The sequence below is a fragment of the Elephantulus edwardii genome, unplaced genomic scaffold, assembly GCF_000299155.1.
Source record: "Elephantulus edwardii isolate Elephantulus edwardi_28Jun2011 unplaced genomic scaffold, EleEdw1.0 scaffold00014, whole genome shotgun sequence".
NCBI lineage: Eukaryota > Metazoa > Chordata > Mammalia > Macroscelidea > Macroscelididae > Elephantulus > Elephantulus edwardii.
Window position 1 is genome coordinate 26,057,177 of NW_006399764.1, and position 8,343 is coordinate 26,065,519.

General features: G+C 40.9%; 1 pseudogene; it reads right to left on the reverse strand.

Annotated features, from left to right (window-relative positions):
- Positions 1 to 4,936: 4,936 nt before the first annotated feature.
- On the reverse strand, positions 4,937 to 6,522 carry LOC102854472 (annotated as a pseudogene).
- Positions 6,523 to 8,343: the final 1,821 nt, after the last annotated feature.

An 8,343-nucleotide genomic window follows, 5' to 3' on the forward strand; every position in this document is an offset into this window, starting at 1 on the left:
TGAAAACCCTTTTAAGGGTCAGCTATGGGTCAGTTCCGACTTGAAGTTACACAACAACAATGGTCAGAGAACTTACTAAGCATGACTTCCCTTTGCATTTCTTGAGGGTTTTGTGTTTTGTGTGATAAAACGATCTATTGTGATAAAATGGTCTATTGTGTGCGTGTTTCTTATGCTGTTGTCATTATGTGCCATTGAGTCACCTGTGACCCATAGTGACCCTATGTACAGCAGCTCTGAACCCTGCCCTGAGCCAATTTCACTAATTCTGACACACCAACCCCCATTACCCCAGTTACTGTATTAATCCATCTCATCTGAGGTTTTCCTCTCCTGCACTGTCCCCCCACCCTTAGGAGCATGATATCCTTCTTCAAGGACTGATCTCTCCTGGCCACGTGCCCAGAGTATGTTAGATGAAGCTTCAAGATCCTAGCCTCCAAGGATGCTTCTTATACAAGTGAAATAATGCACATTCAGTTATGTTGGTTGGAACTTTTACTAAAAATGTCAGTTAAGTCAATTTGCTTGAAAGTTCTGTTTAAGTTTTTATTTCCTTATTGTTTTCCTTAACCAACTTTCTCTGTCAAGTACTGAGAGAAGCAGCCTTGAAGTTTCACAGTGTAATTGTGAATTTGTCTATTTCTTCTTTCAGACCTATCAGCTTCTACCTCCTGTGTTTGAAGCTTTGTTGTTAGATGCATACACATTTAGCATTGTTATGCCTTTGTCTTCTTGGAGAACTGACTTTCCCCTCCATACCTGGCCAGTCAACATTCTCTCTCTAGAATACCTTCCCTAGCTCTGTGGCACTAAGGTCAGCCTTGAAAAAAGAAAGCTAAATGGTCAAATGTCTCCGTGTCTGTCTGGCTCCTAAAATGTACTAGTGATTTTATGGTGGAGTTCACTGTTAGCTCTGAAGATGAAGAGAGGGAATAGATTCTTTTCAGAAACGTGGAGTTCCTCAAAATGACTTTTCCCAACCTCTCCAAGTCCTCCTGTTTTATTAAAAGGGGTAGAGGGATGGTTGGTTCAGATAGTTGAATTTCAAATAACTAGATATTTGCTGTTTTTTGTCTAAAAACCAGGAGGTCTTGGTGACAATTACCAGGAAAATTAGGAGCAAAAGAAAAGCCTATTAAGTAAGCTTTATGGAACTTAATTGTACAATCAAGTCATACTGTTCTTGAAATTCTTTACTATATTTGTCCAAGATTCCTCACTGAGGAATGACTGGGCCAAATTCCCAGCTTAGAATAATTCCAAATTACAAGTATTGATTTACCTAGATAATGTTATTACAGAGTAGCTAGTCTTTCAAAAGAAGCAAACACAGACGTGTTCAAGGGAATTTTATCATTGATAGCCACAAAAATATGAAACATATTCTCCTCTTGGCTCTGCTAAAGTTTACAAAGTTTGAGCTCCTTTCCAGCTGCAGTTTCAGCCCTGAGGGAGCATCATTTTTCAGTTCTGTCAAGCGTCCAGGATACTGACTTATCTGGGGGTTTTGGGTCTTTTTGCCCTCAGTGGGTTTGAGCAATAGGCCTATGTTTCTTTCTTCTCCTGATTTTCTTTCTTTCTTATTGTGATTTGGATGATGTATTATTTTTTGTTATGACATTACTTCCAGTCCCCACTATGTAAGGGGCCTCTTGCCCTCTAAGTTTAGCATTTGCCCTTGTTCTTCTCTTCCTGTTCTTCCTGATTTCATTCTACATTTTTGTCATACTCTCTCCATGGTCTCATCTGGTGGTCCCTTTCAGAATTGTCAGCAGTAGTGGCGAGATACCATATGGTTCTTCTGGTCTCAGGACTGTAGAATTCACGTGGCTCACTAGTCCTTTGGACTGATTGTTCCTTGCATCTTTTTTTTCACTCTTTGCTTTGGATGGGAGAGACTGGTATTTGCCCTTTGATGACGGCTTACAAGCTTTTATGACCCCAATCACTACCCGGCAAAGTAGGATGAAGAACACTATCTTTACAGACTGCCTTGCCAGTTATTCTGAGAATCACCTGTGTCTGTGGTCTTGAGCCTCCAGACCCAGTGACTTAAGGTTTGGTTATGGCTGGGAAATTTTCTTAACTTTCCCCCCACCTTGTATTCTATTATCTCTCTCACTCAGTCGTTGCTGTATATCAGAATTCATTTACCACTGACCTTCCAGTGGCTTTTCAGAGGCTATAACTCACATGAGAGGAGATTTCTCATTACTCTCCCTCAGAGCAGCTGGTTGGTTTGAACCACCTGACTTTGGCTTGGCAGGGTAACTACCTAGTAGGCCTTCAGAGCTCCCTCTTCTACTGTTATTGTTGTTGTTGTTGTTATGTGACTGTGACTCGTAATGACTCTACAAATAATAGCTCTTAACCCTGCCCTATCCTAAGCCAATCTCATCGTCTCCTACAGACCTAATCCCATTTCTTCAGTCAGAATCAATTCAAATCCATTCTACTGTAGCTGTGGTTATATTTGCAGCATTTGTAAATGTATATATGTAGAAATAACTCCTGTCAAGCATATATATATATATATATATACACACACACACACACACACACATATGTATATATTTATATACATACATGTAGTTCCATTTCCCCTCCTACCCCTCCTGAGCTAGCATGTTGAACTATGTATATTATCACACTGTTATTGCAGAATTGTGTATGCAAAGTATTTACCCTTGTTTTGTTTAACTCTTTTTTTTAATGCACACTTTTTCCTTTTTACTATATTAAAATCAGGCAATGCTCTGACAATAAAAAGCCTGCTCACGGAATACTGTTATGTTAAAATTTATTTACAGGATGCTAAATCCTTGGAACTAAGGTATTCCCCAGAAAGAAAAAAAAATTAATGGAAACATCAATTGTTTTTCAGACTTGATAGTTGCTGCTTCAAAAGGTGCTTTTTACAGAAATTCTAGATTGAGAAAAGGAAAAGGGGGGAAAAAACCCTTGTAAAACACAAATGAATTGCTTTTATTTTGGTATGCATCTGCATTTCAGCATTTAGTGCTACTGGAGACAAAGATGGAAAAAAATGCAGCAATTTGCCAGGAGATCAAACCCGCCAATTTCAGGATCAGCTATGCACACGGAGTTCTTTCTGAAGCCCTGCCAAGCGACCATGCAGCACCAAACAGAAGTGTGCACCTGTTTCCAGGTTCCTGTTCTGCTCCAGTTGTCAGACTCCAAGCCACACCCAATGGATTGCAAGGATGACCGAATGAGAGCCCTGTCTGTTTAAAAGTTCTTCCATGTGTGCTCACAAGTGTCTTCATGTGGCCTTTCTCCAAGCTTAACCACCAAAGACTTTGAGAGCTGGCAGATCTGAGGAACCCTGGTGACTGTTCTTGCCACCGTATCAAAACCTGAGCTAAAACAATGCATCAACTGATGACAGCAGAGGGTGGTGAAAAGATTGAAATTAAAATAGTCCCTATAGTTCTCAGCTGAATTAAACTCAAGTTTCTATAGTTCTCAGCTAAGTTAAACTCAGGAATTTTTAAAGCCCCACACCCAGGTATCCAGGGCAACAGTATTTCAAGAATAGCTAGCAGAAAGGCAGAGCAAACAAGCAAAGATTGTTTCTCAACTGATAACCCGTGTGCCTTTGTTTCCCGACTGATAACCAATGTATCTTGTGCTTTTCCACTGCCCTAGAGTTTGAACTCATTGTATACTTAAGAATTTGTGACACCACCATATAGTTAAAGATCTATCTAACTGCTACATGTGCTACGTGACTGCCGCAAGTGCTACATGCAAAAATGCTGTGTAAACCCTGAGCGAACACTGAACCAATGAATTCAAACTGTGCTTTCATCACCCAATGAGAAGCTGATACTCAGTTGTATCCCCCTAAAGTGTATAAAAAAAACCAACTTTGCTCTCGGTCGGCTCCTCTATCTCTTGCCAGAGATAAGAGTCAGCCGGAGCTCCGCAATAAACCTCTTATCTCTTGCTGTTGCATCAAGCCGGTGTCTTGGAGTCTTGGGTCTTCGCCGTCCACTCGGGACAGAACAGGACCAGCGGTTCGGGGGTCCTTCAGTGGCAGGGCTGAGGGCCCCTGTGTTCCGTGTCCCAGGCTGGTGGAGAGGAAATCAGTGTGGTTAGAAAACAAAGCGAGGAAGCTCAAAGGCTCTTTTCAGCCTTCCCTGATGGCTTCTGGCAAAGCAAGGAAGTGCCATGGGAAGTGTGGGGTGTGACGGTGCAGAAAGGGGCTCTGGGAGGAGGAGAGCAGCACAGCAGCACCCCTCTATCCGGTGGGGCAAGAGAAGATGTGGGGAAAGCCCTGAATTCCTCACCAAAGGCCAATTTTAGAGGGGAGCAGAGGGGATTACAATCTATGCTTCGGCCAGGGGTGGGAGTGGAGGAGAGTGGGGAAGGATGCCTTGGAATGGGGGCACCATTTAAGACCTATGCACCCCACGCACCCAGCAGTAGTCCCATAGGCTGTGACCTGAAACCTTCACATCTATTCAAAGAAGCCTCCCTGAGCTGGAGGGCTGTTGCAGGGAGAAGGGGCTGGAGGCAGGGGAGGGGCAAGGGGAGAAGGCAGAGACCCCAGGCCATGTATCAGCAGCAAGGTGATTGTGTGACGTGTCTCATCACAGTTGAGTTAGATGTGCCCCGCCAATTACGATGGGAAATCTATTTAAATACACTTTCTTGATCCCAGAAGTTCAACTACACGGACAGTGGTTACATGAGACAGGGTGATTTGTTAGAGCACAACTAAGGTATTTCAAATGGACAAAAAATCAGTATCATTTACAGGATCTTAAGAGAAATTGCCCTTGAGTGGGAACTTCCTTTCCAGCACTTCTGAGGTCTACAAGACATTCCTAGAAAATGGACTACTGTGGACAATAAAGACTGCTTACATGAACGGGGGAAGGGGAGGGCCTGGGGGTTTTCTTTCTGATTAATTGCTGTAACACTGCCCTTCTGGCAGTTGAGGGAATTTCATATTTTCTTTAGACATCATTAGGCACCAAAGCTCCTGCAGGACTACTTTCATGCTATAGGAATTCTGCCACTTTGCTAGCATAGAGATGACTCATGGGTCCACCACGCCGTTAGAACTATTAACTCCATTCATGTTAATTTTTGTTACAAATCTTACAAAGGCAGGTGCCTCTGGGTATTTAGGTCCACATTCTATTTTAATGCTGTATATCTTGTTTTCATAAATTATTCTTGGAGGTCCAATTATCATCCCTGTCCATCTTGTGTCATGTCTTTTACTTTTCAAGGAGAAGAGTGAATTGGAGAAGGGGGTGGGCAGGGAGAAAAGTGCAACAATGAATGAATGGAAACCCTAAGTTTCTATAAACTTTCACTAAAATTAATTTAATTTTTTTTAATTTTAAAAAGGTCTTTACGGGTCATATGGAGCTAGAACTGAGGCACAAATGGAGATTTGTACACCAGTGTTCATGGCAGTGTTATTCAATATTGCAAGAACATGGAAATAGCCCAAATGTCCAACCACAATTGAATGAGAAATCATGATACATTCACATGATGGAATACTATACAGCACCTAGGAGCAATGCTTTTGTAAATTACTGTCTAACTTAGGAGGGACTGGAGAGCATTATGCTAATTGAACTAACTCAGTCCCATAAGGACAAATACTGTATAAGACCATTACTGTAGAATGAGTATAAGGGAAGAAAGGGTGGGAGCAGTGGGGTGAGGATGGGCAGGGGTGGGGGAAGAGTGTTAATCATTGGGTTGTGCAATTTGATGGGTGGAGGAAGGGGTGGGTAAAGGAAATGGGAAAGAGCCATTGTGAAAAACAATGGATACAAACTTTGTAAGTAAACCAGTATAAAAGAAAATGTTACTATTTTTTTAAAAAATGGTTTTCTGAAACCACTGTCCCGTTTATGTCTCTTTTTCCAGAACTATATGGAATGACTACTGAGTCTAGCGGCATGAGATTCTGAGTAGGAATGTATTTTGGGGTAGATACCTTGATGTTCTGTACACAGTGAGGTTTTGTGCTAAGAAAATGGGGTGATAGTGATAGATACTGGGTAAACAACCATAGAATTTTGTACTGTCTCTCATTTTTTCAGAGGTGAAACAGATCTTTATTCTTTGCTGGAGTTACTCAGCCTTTAAACAGTAAATATGCTTAAAGCATATGCAGGTTAGTGATTCTTGAATTCTTATTATGGAAAAATTCTCCAGGCCTAGAACTGTTTTTGAAGTTGGACAAATGTTTCATTATCTTTCTTATTGACACTTCAGTAGGAAATAGATTATTGATTCTATCTCTGCCAACTGGCTTTTAACTTTTTGCATCCATTCTCAAGATTCCCAACCCTCCCAACTCCAACCATGACTACTGAGGAACCTTCATAGAGAAGGAACTTGTTTAACCTGACATTCAGTATGGATATATGAATAGGAGGTGGTTCTGTGGGTAAAAGGGTAGAAAATTTGTTTCCCAGACAACAAGCACACACTTATCTGCCTCTTTTACCTTTGTGCTGCCATGGGCTAAAAAGTTGGAGTTTTAATACACCACAAGTTTTTTAGTTTTAATAGACACTATAATTTATTTCCATACTAGTGCAGCATTTTGAATACACAAGTTTTAAGTTCCCTGTAAACAAGAGACATAAAAAACCTGGGTTTCTTTGGTGCTTCCATGCCTGGCACCTTGCAGAATCCTGTATGCATAGCACGTATTTACAGATGACTGCAGGAAGGCCAGCCGTCTCAGCTGTGGAGCCGCTCATATGAGAGGAGAAAGCATTTAGAGATAAGCTTGCCCCAGTGCCACTGGAGTGTATCTATCGTTGTGAAATTTCTTAGCAGACTAAATTCAGTTTGAGGTACGTAGATTGAATTTGTGATTTATTTATTTTATTAATTTATCTATTTTGCTTGGTTTGTTTTTCCTAAGTGAAGAGTGTGACACATTCTTTTTAAATGGAGATCAAGCTGCTGAATTCTGAGTAGACTGGCAATTTTCTTTCCAGATTCCATGTGAATTTTAATTCTTACTTAGCTTTGAATCACAAAAAGTACCTACCTGACAAATGATCTATTCCTTATACAATTGGTGTGTGTTTTCTCACTTTAGAATTACAGAATATTGGCTCCTAATCAAATCCTTATGACCTCACATCCTTTTTGAAAATAGTTTAAGATTATAAGTAAGTAATGGATAGCTGTTACTTAGTAACAACCATTTTAAGTGCATCATGTATTTGTACATGCTCTTCATTTAGTCGTCTTCAGAGAGACAACACTTTTATTTTATCTCTATAATATATGCAGATGACACAACCCTGCTTGCTGAAACTGAAGAGGACCTGAAGCACTTGCTGCAGAGGGTCAAGGACTGTAGCCTTCAATATGGAATGAGGCTCAATGTTAAGAAGACAAAGATTCTCACCACTGGGCCAGTTGGCAGCATCAGGATGGATGATGAAGAGATTGAGATTGTTCACAGCTTTAGTCTGCTTGACTCCACCCACAGTCAACATTCTTGGCACCAGCAGCCAGGAAATTAAAAGATGTATTGCAGTGGGAAAGTCTGCTGTTAAGGACCTCTCCAAAGTACTGAAAAGCAATGGTGTCTCTCTGGAGAGTAAGGTGCGTCTGATAAAGGCCATGGTCTTTGCAATCACTTGTTATGCATGAGAGAGTTGGACAATGACTAGGGAGGATAGAAGGAGAATTGATGCCTTTAAGCTGTGGTGCTGGAGAAGAGTATTGAGGGTACCATGGACTGCTAAGAAACAGATTTATCCTGGAGAGCGTTAAACCAGGCTGCTCCTTGGAGGCAAGGATTCTGAGGCTTCATCTAACATACTTTGGACATGTTGTAAGGAGGGACATCATCCTTGGGAGGGTGGAGAGATGGCACAGGAGGAGAAGACCCTCTATGAGGTGGATTGATTCAGTGACTGGCATAATTAGGATGGGTGTATTGCAGACAGTGCAATTGGCACAGGACAGAGCAGAGTTTAGGGCTGTTGTACATAGGGTCGCTATGAGTCGCAAGCGACTCAGTGATGCATAACAAAAACAACATAATGCAATGAATGACAAATAAATCAAAGATATGTTGTTCTAAATTGATATACCATAGTATAGTAATTCTTAGCCATTTTTTTATGTTAATGACATCTTTTTTTATCAATTAATTTTTTTTCTATATTTTATTAATTTTCATAAACATTTACAGAGATTTTGGGTTTCCATTCATTCCTTGGTGCACTATTCTCTCTACCCTCCTCCCAGTTTGTTCTTGTCCAAATGCCACAGTGCTTGTCAAAGCCAGTTCTGATTAATCTTCTTTGTCAG